General features: G+C 41.4%; 1 pseudogene; it reads right to left on the reverse strand.

Annotated features, from left to right (window-relative positions):
• Positions 1-3,358: 3,358 nt before the first annotated feature.
• On the reverse strand, positions 3,359-12,326 carry LOC123483058 (annotated as a pseudogene).
• Positions 12,327-14,623: the final 2,297 nt, after the last annotated feature.

Consider the following 14,623-nt stretch of genomic DNA (forward strand, 5'->3'; position numbering starts at 1 on the left):
CTCCTGACTGTACGATCTCCTGACCCCTCTACAGTGGGAATGTGTCTGCCAGTCCTGTTTACGTGCAGGGCCTTGTCCACCATAAAATACTTTGATCCAGTGAGGGCCAATCTTTACAGACCGTGTTATGGGAGTGATGGGTGCTTCTTCAACATATACAAAACAATCTCCATTGGAGCAGTTTGTGAGTTGACCCTTGTATCTAATCATGAGCCTCATCACCCTCCCCACCATCTTACATCCAGCTTTAGCCAGAAACTCAGTCACAACACTATCATCTGCTGATTTCAGGTAGTTCTTTAATTGTAACTTGTGTTAGGTTCTGAACAAACAGAGCAAAAACTAGACAAAGCTCAAACCAAGTTTATTCACCCCACTAGGTAATTTACATTTAAGTAATTTAGCAGATGCTCTTATCCAGAGCGACCTACAGTTAGTGAGTGCATACATTTTTCATACAGCAGCAAAAGACAAAGACATGATTACACAAGCACATATATTTATACTCTCCTACTAGGCGGAGTCAACTCCTTGCACATCTAGACAGCCAATATATCTCTGTTGCTAGTCAGGAACTTAATTGGTTCCTCTCACTGGTGTAGTCATGGCCCTGCCTGATGCTAGAACCTTCGTGGGCGTTGAAGTATATGTGTGTGTAATCGGACTGTTCCTTCTCACTCCATCTGATCCCGTGCCGAATTCCTCGCTCCTCCCTACTCCACGGCTGTCCTACCTTATCAGTGACTGAAACCAGACTGTTTCCCTTTGCCTCCCTCCTTAGGAGCCATGATATTTAACAATAACATGCTTGACAGAATGTAAACTTTCTGCACTCCCCCTTGTCTCACTCAGTAACTTTCCATACACCTATGTTCTATCCATCCTCCATGCACCCCAACATATACATTCATTATACATGTAAAGTAATCAATAAGTTCTAGTATGGTAACATGAATAAGTATATTTCAAGCTAGAACCCAACACTTTAATTGAGTTCTGGTCAATGTCTGACTGTTATTCTTCTGATCAGAAGCTTTGTCCTTGCTTCCATACTGAGAAGATATATACGCCAGAGTGCACATACTCTCTGTACTGACCTCAACTGGTTTGGATGAATTTAATGTATGTGACTGTGGTAGAGCTCCTCCTCCTTAATGGGGTTGGCTATGGCCTCCTCCTTTGTCAGGATTTCTCTCTCCATGATAAAAATAGGTAAAACATTCTCCTTTGGGGTATTTCGTCCCACAACCTTGCTCCAGGTCTACATTTCCTTGACATCAGTTTTTGCATCGCTGGAGATAGCCACAACTGCAGCAGCCTTTTTAATTGTAGTGTTAATGTTTAGAGTAATTTTTTTAACATTGAAATGTATCAAGACTATTCAGCATTATACAGTGAAGATATTGCTTACTCAAGAATTGATGGATGGTTGATCCTCAAATAGATATTTGCTGGATTCAGTGTCCTCCAGCAATTGAAGCTTCTTAGTTGGGCTGAATACTAGACAAAAGGAGATGTCAAAACATAATAAAACAAAATATGGATAAATCTTTCCGGATAAATCCAGACAAGTTACCACAGAGATCATACATCCATCCATATAGATAGCATCAGTCTTCTTCAGATACCAGACATGGCTGCAGTAGTATTGTTCTATCACACATTCCAGTAATCAGTTATCTGGATACTGTGTGAGAGAGAGAGATACAAACTTTGATTCCTAAAAGATATGTCAGGAGATTTGGTCAACTCCATCAGATTTGTCTAAAATCCTAAATTAATCAGGAATGAGCAGGGTCAGCTATACCATAAGGACCCCTTATTCATGTCCCCATTACATGTAGTGCAACAAGACCACTCATGGTCTGTAAAGTTCTCTACTTTTGGTAGATTTAAACGAACAATATTGGAATCACCATGGTCACAACCATAAACGGTCAACTCCATCTGCCTGATAGATTAAAATAGAATATGAATTTTGGTAAAAATATGTTACATTTAATTAGGTTTTAGAGTCATAAAGCAACTGAGGAAAAACTAAATAGCAACTGTGTATACCACTCCGTAAAACATAAACTCAGTCAGATTTCTGTCTAACGTCAACTCCATCAGAGTGCTGAAAGAATGGCTATGTTTTTATTGGGATTTTTAAATTAATCATTTTCCATATTTACAAATGTTTGTATTGAACCTTTATTTTTTGAAGGCAAAAATATGTCTGTTTTGTGTATCTGTTGTCAACTCCGTCAGCGGCTTGTCAACTCCGTCATTGATGGCTAACCCCCTTAATATCATTTTTCTTTTCAATATTCTGCAAAAATATTGTAATCACTGTTCTGCAACATACGCTTAAACAATTGAAGTATTTGCTGTTCTAGACCTAACGGATAATGTTTGCTTTATAAATGTTGTTTTATGTTCTAAATCTAGATAAACATGCCAAAATGCTAATGAACAGGGTGGGCATTATGGGCGGGCCTACCAGGGTACCTGGCCCACCCTACCATACCTCCTTGCCCGTCAAAATAAAATATTGAAATATTGATCATTAATTTGACTGAGACGCTTTCAAACTCAGATAATCTCTGTTGTTGTCCCAAAGGCGGGAAGGCAGGCTACAAGCTTAGGTCTGCATAATATGCCCATAAAAATGCATTAGGTTTATTCTGGACCGATTTTGGCGAGAGTGAGCCTTCTCGCTTTGCCTCTTCCTCTCTGCTGAAACTATCACCGGAGAAAGCATCCGAGCGAGCCAAACAGCGCCCCTCTGTCTCAGTATGTGTAGACCATGTATCTGATCCTGTCAAGACAAAAAGAGTATGGCCTGTCAATGTAATTGCAAAAATATACTTAAGTATCAAAAGTAAGAGTATAAACCATTTCAAATTCCTTATATTAAGCAAACCAGACGGCACCATTTTCTTGTTTATTATTATTATGGATATCCAGGGGCACACTCCAACACTCCAACATAATTTACAAACAAAGCATGTGTGTAGTAGGGATGGCCATGGATGTTCTCTTGATACGTGCGTGAATTGGACCATTTTCCTGTTCTGTTAATCATTCAAAATGTAACGAGTACTTTTGGGTGTCAGGGAAAATGTATGGAGTAAAAAGTACATTATTTTCTTTAGGAATGTAGTGAAGTAAAAGTAAAAGTTTTCCAAAATATAAATACTACTTAAGTAGTATTTTAAGTATTTTTACTTAAGTACTTTACACCACTGTCATTTAGGCAGGTTACCTTGGCGTTCTTGGGCACAGGGACTATGCATTTAATAGGAGTTTGAACTCCTTGAATAGGAGTTTGAACTCCTTGAAGAAGACTCCACAGGACACAGGAAGCTATTTTACCTTACACATGGACACAGGTGTTGCACTCAACAAGCCAAAACCCTGCATAGAGGGGCTCAGTAAACGTGGTGTGGAATGTGTGCAGGTGGGTCAGTGTGTCAGAGGAGACACTGTAGAAGGACAGAGAGCCGGCCGGCCAGTCCAGATACACTCCTACTTTGTGGGAGCCGGAGGAGGGGAAAGGTATATCAGTGGCACTCTTATTGTGGGAGGCAGAGTACATTTTATCAGAGCAGTGCAGACTCCAGGACTTGTCATTGGCTCCAAGCACACCGTCATCATCCCCCCTGTTCCTGTTGATTCCTTTATATGTCATTCCCATGTAAGACTTAAAAGACCACTCTGTTTCCCAGTAACAGCGTCCAGACAGAGCCTCTCTACACAGCACCATTTCCCTTTGTTCAAATCTCTCTGGGTGATTAGGATACGGCTGCTCCTCCAACCATGTCGCCTTTCTGTTCTCCTGAGACAGCGAGAGGAGTCTGTGTGCTGTGTTTGGGTCCAGTGTGAGCTCACAAGCATCTGGTGGGGATCAGGACACAATACGTATTTTACAAATCATCAAGAGGTGTATTTTTCACTTCACTGTGCACCCTCTTACCTGCGAGTGAAACATCAGGGTGTGTCTCATTACTAGCATATGAACAGAAAACACATGGGAGAGAAGCACACACAAAATCCCCAGTTGTAAACTGCAGCAATGTTCATTGAAACGATGACTCATTTACATGCAGCAGTGGATAACATGCCACAAACACTGTATCCTGGAATACAGTTGTAATTCACAGCATAGTGGTGAATTGGATGAGTTCTCTGCAAAGAGCTCACATCTTATTGTTGGGGCTCCTGCAGTGCTCTTGCAGTATGAGAGGTCCTTCGATGCAACATATGATGACAAACCATAAATAACCAATGAAAATCCACAGTCATATCAATAAACGATGTAATGAAAGGTATGAGCTATGTGCTGCATGTAGTCTGATAGTTATAGTTATATCATGATCAAAACGAGAAAGATAGCCATGGCTCTACAGCAATGTGTGTGTTAGGCTACTTTTGTAGTTACTTGACTTGAAATTCTGACTGTGCTACACTGTAAATATAATGTACTGCTTATAACCCATTGAGCTCTGATTTCTGCTTCCATAGAATGAGATCCAACATTTGAGTCAACGTGGAATACACGCTTATTCTTCACGGCAGTCAACACTCACATTTTTTAGGCCCAGGTTTGATCCTGCACTCTCCACCATTTTCCATACCTCCAGTCCAGCAGAAAGCAGTCTCACTCCGGTGTCTCCTAGGTGATTGTAGCTCAGATCCAGCTCTTTCAGGTGTGAGGGGTTTGACCTCAGAGCTGTTTCGAGAGAAACACAGCCCTCCTCTGTGATCAGGCAGCCTGACAGCCTGTAGAGAGTAGATCAAGATTTCACACACTGCTACCATTTAGTGAATACAGAAAATGGCAGAAGCATATGGTATTTTTGTCTTTCACATGATATTCAACAAATACAGGAATACTGACCTTAGTGTTTCCAGTTTCCAGTGTGGATTCTCCAGTCCAGCAGAGAGTAGCTTTACTCCTGAATCCTGCAGGTCATTGTCACTCAGGTCCAGCTCTCTCAGGTAAGAGGAGTTGAGAGCTGAGGCCAACACTTCACAGCATCCTTCTGAGAGGTTACAATGGTTCAGTCTAAATTATGTGTAAAAAAGAAAATCATAACAGGTTTCAACAAAAACACTAACAAGACTGTTTTGCTAGTACAGACTGGGAATCATCCAATAGCATTGAGGAGTTTACCACATCAGTCACAGGCTTCATCAATAAGTGCATAGACGACGTCGTCCCCACAGTGACTATACGAACGTATCCAAACCAAAAACCATGGATTACAGGCAATATCCGTTCTGGGCTAAAGGCTAGAGCTACCGCTTACAAGGAATCGGACCTGGACATGGACGCATACAAGAAAGCCCTCTACGACCTCCGACGAGACATCAAACATGCAAAAGGACAATACAGGAGGAAGGTGGAATCTTATTATACAGGCTCCGACACTCTTCGGATGTGGCAGGGCTTGCAGACGATAACGGATTACAAACCCAGCCGTGAGATGCCCAGTGACACAGAACTCCCAAACGAGCTAAATGCCTTTTATTCTCGCTTCAAGGAAAGCAACACCAGAGTCTTGCATGAAAGCCCCTGTTGTTCCAGATGACTGTGTGATCTCTCTCCGTGGCTGATGAGAGTAAAACTTTTAAACAGGTTAACACTCGCAAGGCCGCCGGGCCAGACGGAATACCAGAGTGCGTTCTCAGAGCATACGCAGACCAGCTGGCAAGTGTCTTCATGGACATTTTCAATCTCTCCTTGTCCCAGTCTGTAATCCCAACGTGTTTCAAGCTGACCACCATTGTCCCTGTTCCCAAGAACTCCAAGTAACCTGCCTAAATGACTATAAGGCTGGTCATGACACACATCAACACCATCATCCCAGACACCCACTCAAATTCGCATACCGCCCCAACAGATCCATAGATGACGCAATCTCAAATGCACTTCACACTGCCCTCTCCCACCTCGACAAGAGGGGAAATAACTATGTGAGAATGCTGTTCATAGACTACAGCTCAGCGTTCAACACCATTGTACCCTCCCTGGGACTGAACACCTCACTTTGCAAATGGATCCTGAACTTCCTGACAGGCCGTCCCCAGGTGGTGAGGGAAGGCAACAACACCTCCGCCTCGCTTACCCTCAACACTGGGGCCCCTCAGGGGTGCATGCTTAGTCCTGTCCTGTACTCCCTGTTTACCCATGACTGCGTTGCCATGCACGACTCCAGCACCATCATCAAGTTTGCTGACGACACAACGGTGGTAAGCCTTATCACCAATTGGTGATGAGACAGCCTATAGGGAGGAGGGCAGAGACTTGGCAGTGTGGTGCCAAGACATCAACCTCTCCCTCAACGTCAGTAAGACAAAGGAGCTGATCGTGGACTACAGGAGAAAGAGGGGAGAGCATGCCCCCATCCACATCGATGGGGCCGTAGTGGAGTGGGTTGAAAGCTTCAAGTTACTTGGCATCCACATCACTAAGGACTTAACATGGTCCACACACCCCCACACAGTCATGAAGAGGGCACGACAGCGCCTCTTCCCTTTCAGGAGGCTGAAATCACCGCTCAGAAAATTCTACAACTGCACCATTAAGAGCATCTTGACTGGCTGCATCACCGCTTGGTATGGCTAATGCACCACCCTTGACCACAAAGCGCTACAGAGGGTATTGCAGATGGCCCAGTACATCACTGGGGCCGAGCTCCCTGCTATCCAGGACATCTATATCAGGCGGTGTCAGAGGAAGGCCCGAAAAATTGCCAAAGACTTCAGCCACCCAAGCTACAGTTGAAGTCGGAAGTTTACATACACTTAGGTTGGAGTCATTAAAACTTGTTTTTCAACCACTACACACATTTCTTGTTAACAAGCTATAGTTTTGGCAAGTCGGTTAGGACATGTACTTTGTGCATGACACAAGTAATTTTTCCAACAATTGTTTACAGACAGATTATTTCACTTATAATTCACTGTATCACAATTCCAGTGGGTCAGAAGTTTACATACACAAAGTTGACGGTGCCTTTAAACAGCTTGGAAAATTCCAGAAAATGATGGCATGGCTTTAGAAGGCTAATTGACATCATTTGAGTCAATTGGAGGTGTACCTGTGGATGTATTTCAAGGCCTACCTTCAAACTCAGTGCCTCTTTGCTTGACATCATGGGAAAATCAAAAGAATCAGCCAAGACCTCAGAAAAATAATTGTAGACCTCCACAAGTCTGGTTCATCCTTGGGAGCAATTTCCAAACGCCTGAAGGTACCACGTTCATTTGTACAAACAATAGTACACAAGTATAAACACCATGGGACCACGCAGCCGTCATACCGCTCAGGAAGGAGACGCGTTCTGTCTCCTAGAGATGAACGTACTTTGGTGCAAAAAGTGCAAATCAATCCCAGAACAACAGCAAAGGACCCTGTGAAGATGCTGGAGGAAACAGGTACAAAAGTACCTATATCCACAGTAAAACAAGTCCTATATCGACATAACCTGAAAGGCCGCTCAGCAAGGAAGAAGCCACTGCTCCAAAACCGCCATAAAAAAAGCCAGACTACGGTTTGCAACTGCACATGGGGACAAAGATCGTACTTTTTTGAGAAATATCTTCTGGTCTGGTGAAACAAAAATAGAACTTTTTGGCCATAATGACCATCGTTATGTTTGGAGGAAAAAGGGGAATGCTTGCAAGCCGAAGAACACCATCCCAACCGTGAAGCACGGGGGTGGCAGCATCATGCTGTGGGGGTGGTTTGCTGCAGGAGGGACTGGTGCACTTCACAAAATAGATGGCATCATGAGGAAGGAAAATTATGTGGATATATTGAAGCAACATCTCAAGACATCAGTCAGGAAGTTAAAGCTTGGTCGCAAATGGGTCTTCCAAATGGACAATGACCCCAAGCATACTTCCAAAGTTGTGGCAAAATGGCTTAAGAACAACAACAAAGTCAAGGTATTGGAGTGGCCATCACAAAGCCCTGACCTCAATCCTATAAAAAATTGGTGGGCAGACCTGAAAAAGCGTGTGCGAACAAGGAGGCCTACAAACCTGACTCAGTTACACCAGCTCTGTCAGGAGGAATGGGCCAAAATTCACCCAACTTATTGTGGGAAGCTTGTGGAAGGCTACCTGAAACGTTTGACCCAAGTTAAACAATTTAAAGGCAATGCTACCAAATACTAATTGAGTATATGTAAACTTCTGACCCACTGGGAATGTGATGAAAGAAATAAAAGCTGAAATAAATCATTCTCTCTACTATTATTCTGACATTTCACATTCTTAAAATAAAGTGGTGATCCTAACTGACCTAAGACAGGGAATTTCTACTAGGATTAAATGTCAGTAATTGTGAAAAACTGAGTTTAAATGTATTTGGCTAAGGTGTATGTAAACGTACGACTTCAACTGTATAGACAGTTCACTCTGGTACCTTCCGGCAAACGGTACCGGACCAACAGGCTCCGAGACAGCTTCTAAGACCCCAAGCCATAAGACTTCTAAATAGCCATGAGACTGCTAAATAGTTAATTAAATGGTGACCCGGACTATCTGCATTGACCCTATCTTGCACTGACTCTATGCACACTCACAAGACTATGTATACACACTATATACACACTCACTCACTCACTCACATACACTACACTGACACTCTCACACAAAATCCACACACATTCACACACTACATACACACACATCACACACACTTTCACACATCATATGCTGCTGCTACTATGTTCTTTATTTTTACTCTCATTATTATCTGTCCTGATGCCTAGACACTTTACCCTGCCTTTATGTACATATCTACCTCACCGCATACCACTGCACATTGATCTGGTACTGGTACTTCCTGTATATAGCTCCACATTGATCTGGTACTGGTACTTCCTGTATATAGCTTCATTCTTGTGTATTTTATTCCTCTTGTTACTATTTTTTACTCTGAATCGTTGGGAAGGGCTTATACGCTAGAATTTCACGGTAAAGTCTATACCGGTTGTATTCGGCGAATGTGACACATTTTATTTTATTTAAATTAATCAAGTCATTTGAGAATAGTAATGAATTAAAAAATGTTGTGTAAAAATAATATTTCTGTCGGATTATTAGTATTTAAATATCCATGTACTTACCTAGCAGTTCTAGAGGCTTTGACCAATGGCAGCAGCTTCAGCAGACCTTCCTCTGATCTGGAGTATTTCTTGAGTTCAAACACATCCAGGTCCTCTTCTGAAGTCAGCAACACAAAGACCAGAGCTGACCACTGGTCAGGTGAGAGTTCTTCTCTGGAGAGTTTTCCTGAGCTCAGCTAGCTTTGGATCTCATCCACAAGAGTATAATCATTCAGTTCATTCAGACAATGGAAAAGATTGATGAACCTCTCTGGAGAGGAATTCTCGCTGATCTTCTTCTTAACGTACTTGACTGTTTCGTCATTGCTCTGTGAATTGCTTCTTGTTTGTGTCAGTAGACCTCGTAAACGATTCTGATTGGACTCCACTGATAGACCAAGAAGGAAACTGAGAAAAAGGTCTAGGTGTCCAGTCTCACTCTGTAAGGCCTTATGCACTGCACACTTGTGGATGGTGATGGCAGGTTTATATCTGAACATGATCTGCAATTGTCTGATGATGGATTGCTGTTTCGCCATTAGATTCACATTGTTGTTGTTGAATATGAGGAACACATATAAAGCAGCAAGAAACTCCTGAATACTCAGATGCACAAAGCAGTACACCTTCTCCTGATACAAACCAAAGTCCTCACTAAATATTTCTGTGCACACTCCTGAGTACACTGAGGCTTCTCTGATATCAATGCCACACTTCTTCAGGTCTGCTGCATAGAAAATCTGATGACCTTTCTCAAGCTGCCGAAAAGCCAATTTTCCTAGTGACAGTATGATCTTTGGATTCCAGTGAGCATCTGTCTCACTTTTCCCATAATACTTCACATTCATCTGTTTAGCCTGGACAACCACAAACTGTGTGTACATTTGAGTTAGGGTCTTTGGCATCTCTCTAATCTCTTCTTCGCCCATTTTCTCTAGAACTGTAGCAGAAATCCAACAGAAGACTGGTATGTGGCACATGATGTAAATGCTCATTGATGTCTTTATGTGTGAGTGGTCCTCTGTAGCTCAGCTGGTAGAGCGCGGCACTTGTAACGCCAGGGTAGTGGGTTCGATCCCCGGGACCACCCATACACAAAAATGTATGCACGCATGACTGTAAGTTGCTTTGGATAAAAGCGTCTGCTAAATGGCATATTATTATTATATTATGATTCTGCTGGCCAGGTTCTCATCACTGATTCTCTTCCTGATGTACTCTTCCTTCTGTGGGTCATTGAACCCTCGTACCTCTGTCACCAGGTCAACATACCTAGGAGGAATTTGATTAGATGCAGCTGGTCGAGAGGTTATCCACAGGCGGACAGAGGGAAGCACATTCCCCTTGATGAGGTTCGTCAGCAGCACATCAGAGGTTGACTCTGTGACATCATACTTCCAATTCTTGCTCTGGAAGTCTAGAGGCATGCGAAACTCATCCAGACCATCAAGGACAATCAAAACGTTGTACTTGCTCTCACTGTAGTTTCCTGATCCTTTCAATGTCATAAAAAGGCGGTTGAGAAATTATTTTTCAATCTCTTTTGCATCTTCGATACATTCATGAAGAATATCTACCAAACTGTGTTTTTCCCGAGTCATTAAATTCAGCTCCCGAAAAGGGAGTGGAAAGATGAATTGGACATCCTGGTTTGCTTCCCCTTCCAGCCAATCCAGAATGAACTTCTGCACATATACTGTTTTTCCAATTCCAGCAACTCCTTTTGTTAACACAGTTCTGATTTGGTTGTCTTCTACGGGTAAGGTTTTAAAAATGTTATTACATTTGGTCGTTTCCTGGATGCCGTCTCGATCTGTCTCACCTCATGTTCAAGATCGACCTCTCCACTTCCACCCTCTTTGATGTAGAGCTCTGTGTAGATCTCATTGAGCAGTTTTTTAACGCCTTGCTTAGCCACTCCATCAAATACACGTTGACAGTTCTTCCACAGATTAGATTTTAGTTTTTGTTGGCACATCTTAACATACCCATCTGAGAAACCTAGTAATGAATTCAAAATATGAGTTTCAAATCCAATCCAACCACAGTTTAAGACAAGCAAAAAAAACATATTTACCAAAAGCTTTTCAAACAGAAATTATTCAATTATTTCACTTTTATTTTGTGTCTCTTATTATTTTCCATCTTCTGTAGAGTTTACAGCAGGGTTTGCTGGGGCAATAACAAGGCCTTCAGTCTCAAGGCTGTTGGCTGGAGAAGCAGCCTGACTAGTAGATGTTTTCTCTGCTGATTCCTCAACACCAACCTCTCCTAAAACAGAAAGAGTAAGGTTTCTATGTAGCACTCTAACAGTAACATATTCATTATAGATTATCATCGCTGTCGGATGAAAACATGGTAACTATTTATTTATTTATTATTGAAAGCAGTAATCCCCTCAATGTACTCTGAACATTTCATGACACTAAAACCAAGAAAATGTATTCTAAATAGCTTCTGAAGTTGTATAATTGTATGCTCGTTAATGGGAAAATATGGCAGTTTTTTCCATTTCCAGAAAAGTTTCTGTTTTGTAGATAAGAGGTTTTCATCTGAAGCGAAGTTATGCTGTTGCTCTAAGGTATTTTCTCCTATTAGAAATGACGTTCTGATTACTTAAGGGATAAGATTGTCATCCCACCCAAACATCTTACATCATAACAATTTGAACTGAATTGTGAAAGAGAAATAGAATAGTAATAAATGTGTACAATAATATAATCAGAATGAAACACGATATGATATTATTCACCAGCACTTGGAGAGTTCACACGGATGTTGATGTTAACTGGACCATCAATATGACAGCCAGTGAGTGCAGGGGAAATAACATGGCCTCCTGTCTCAGCACTGATGGTGGGATGGACAGAAGCTCCCTGTTGTGAAATGGTGGATGTTCTCCCAACATTTTCTTCCTTACCACTGGCATCTCATTAGGACAAAGAGGGGAGGGGATTTAACTGGTTAGCACTAACATTATAGGACCCTTTTCCTCTAATAAATTAAGTTTGTCAAGAATGTTGTCTGACTATCATCAAAAGACAGATGAATGTTGGCAAACATTTGTTATGATTAACTTTATGAGCAGAAATAATATAAAAATTCTGAATTACCTTTTTTACAGTCTGTCATTAACTTCTCAGCTAGATTATTGAGTTTCATCTTCCTCAGGATCTCCAGTGAGATATCCAGAGTGGTCACATAGCTGTAGGTCTCCACCATCTTGTCCACAATGTCCTCTCTGCCAGCACCCTCTAACTGGCATTTTGGGGATGGGAGAGAAGCCCAACTGGGAGATAAACCCATCAGGTTGCTTAAGGTACCATTTAAATGTCTTCAATTCATCTTTATCCAGCTCTGTCAGAGTGGCCAGAAGCAGCTCTGCAGTAGATGTGGCCATTGTAGATCATGGAACACTAGGAAACAACAGACAAAGACTAGTGATGCTTGCCTTGAAAGGGATTTCTTTATAGTCAATATATAGTCCGTCGCACAGTGGTGTAGGCACTCTCGGGTGTGGGAGATAAGATCACTTTATTGTCGATAAAACATTTATGAAAAAAATATGTTTTATTGTCACATACACCGAATAGATGCATTGAAATGTGTTGTTTTACAGGGTCAGCCACTGTAGTATGGCACCCCTGGAGCAAATTAGGGTAAAGTGCCTTGCTCAAGGGCACATCAATAGATTTTTCACCTTGTCGGCTCGGGTATTGAACCAGCAACCTTTCGGTTACTGACCCAAAATGGACATTTTTATTTGGTTTTCAAAGAAAGGTGAGGAGACAATCGGAACTTCTCTTCATCTTCTTTAATAACACGATGTACACAGGGAAATACACACAGGGATGATAAGGCCAGAGTATTATAAACCCGTAGATTTAGGAGGAGGTCCTACAGCAGGGCTATTCAACTATATTCTTACGGGGCCAGATGTAAAAAAGGTTAATTGCAGGGGGGACGTACATTTTCCATATGCGCTTATTCTTCGGAAGAACTGTATAAAAAAGCAACACACACACACACCAATAAAGCACTTTTCTTTAAATGAAATGTTGCTAAAAGTAATTCGGAAAGAAGCCGAGGGCACTCAACCAGTGTGAGTTGAGGTGCAACCCAAAATTTGTATAACCATTGAAAAGGTGCAACGCTCGCTCACCATTATTTATTTTTATTTAAACAACTATTAAAAGCTTCTTGAAAGTAATTAGGTCATTTTAAAATCATCTGAAAACTAAGCATCTCAATAAATAACACAAAGATATGTCAAATCAGGTAATGCCAAATTCCAGTCTGAAGGAAGCATGCTTTGAATTAATTTCCCTCAGTCATTAGTTGCATTGTCACCCTCCCTTCTAACGAGTCCTTGTGAGCATCAGAGAGGAAAACAGAAGGCATGTAGGTGTTCCTGAGAGTCGTAGCTTTATTTTGTAGCTTAAAGGAATATTTTGTAGCTTAAACTGTTCAAACGCTAGAGACAAATCCATATGAAGAAAAAATTAATCAGAATGCCACATGGGCGCTAGAAACCGCTAAAACCCACTATAAACCAAACTATAGACAACCACCAAGTGCCAGTCTAAATTAATAAACGGGCTGGATCTGGCTCGTGGACCGCCAGTTGACTAGCCCTGTCCTAGAGAGTTCCTTCTTTGATTGTCACACAAGACAGATACTTGATTGGTTAATATAGAATGGTGGGTAGGCGTATGCAAAATATAAATGACGTTTGTACGTAGACAGGAGAAGATTAATAATGTCTAGAAAATGTATCATAGAAACAAAGCAATCTTGCAGCTGATAATAGGCAGGCTAAACCATGGGATTTGACGAATAAGACAAACTATTTTGCAGCTGCTCGATAACGAACAACAGAGTATTATAAATCATCTTCAAAACAAGTCTGTTTGCTCTTGGAAAAAGATGTGAAGAGATACATTCTCTAAGAACCACCATTGTAAGCGAATTGCATATCAGTCATCTGTCATCATGTTTATATTGCTTTCTGCCTATTTCAGCCAATTTGCCTTTCTGTCTCAGCATACATGTTGCTTTTCTTACTAAGTGTTAGTGTTTTCAGTATTATGCTGGTTATTAAAGTTTAAACAAGGATGTGTTCTTAAGGCCTCATCAGCCTGGTTATTAGTTGGTTATCATAGGTAACAGTCAATAGTTACTCAATTAATATGTCATTATTAGTACATTCCTTGCATGTTCAACCTAGGAGAGCCTGTAGTGTGTGTGTGTGTGTGTGTGTGTGTGTGTGTGTGTGTGTGTGTGTGTGTGTGTGTGTGTGGTCCATCCAACCTCGACCCTCTTGGCTGTGTGTGTGTGCGTGAAAGATAAATTCCTCTTCATTAGCGTATTAGTAACATTCCCCAACAATATCACTCTGTAGTGCCTATGATATTATTTAAGACAAATGTATAAAATATATCAAACGCACACATATATATATATAAATCCACTTTTAACAATTTACAGGGTAAAAGGGTAAAGACATAAAACATACATAT

This window comes from Coregonus clupeaformis, unplaced genomic scaffold, assembly GCF_020615455.1.
Source record: "Coregonus clupeaformis isolate EN_2021a unplaced genomic scaffold, ASM2061545v1 scaf0018, whole genome shotgun sequence".
NCBI classification, from domain to species: Eukaryota; Metazoa; Chordata; class Actinopteri; order Salmoniformes; family Salmonidae; genus Coregonus; species Coregonus clupeaformis.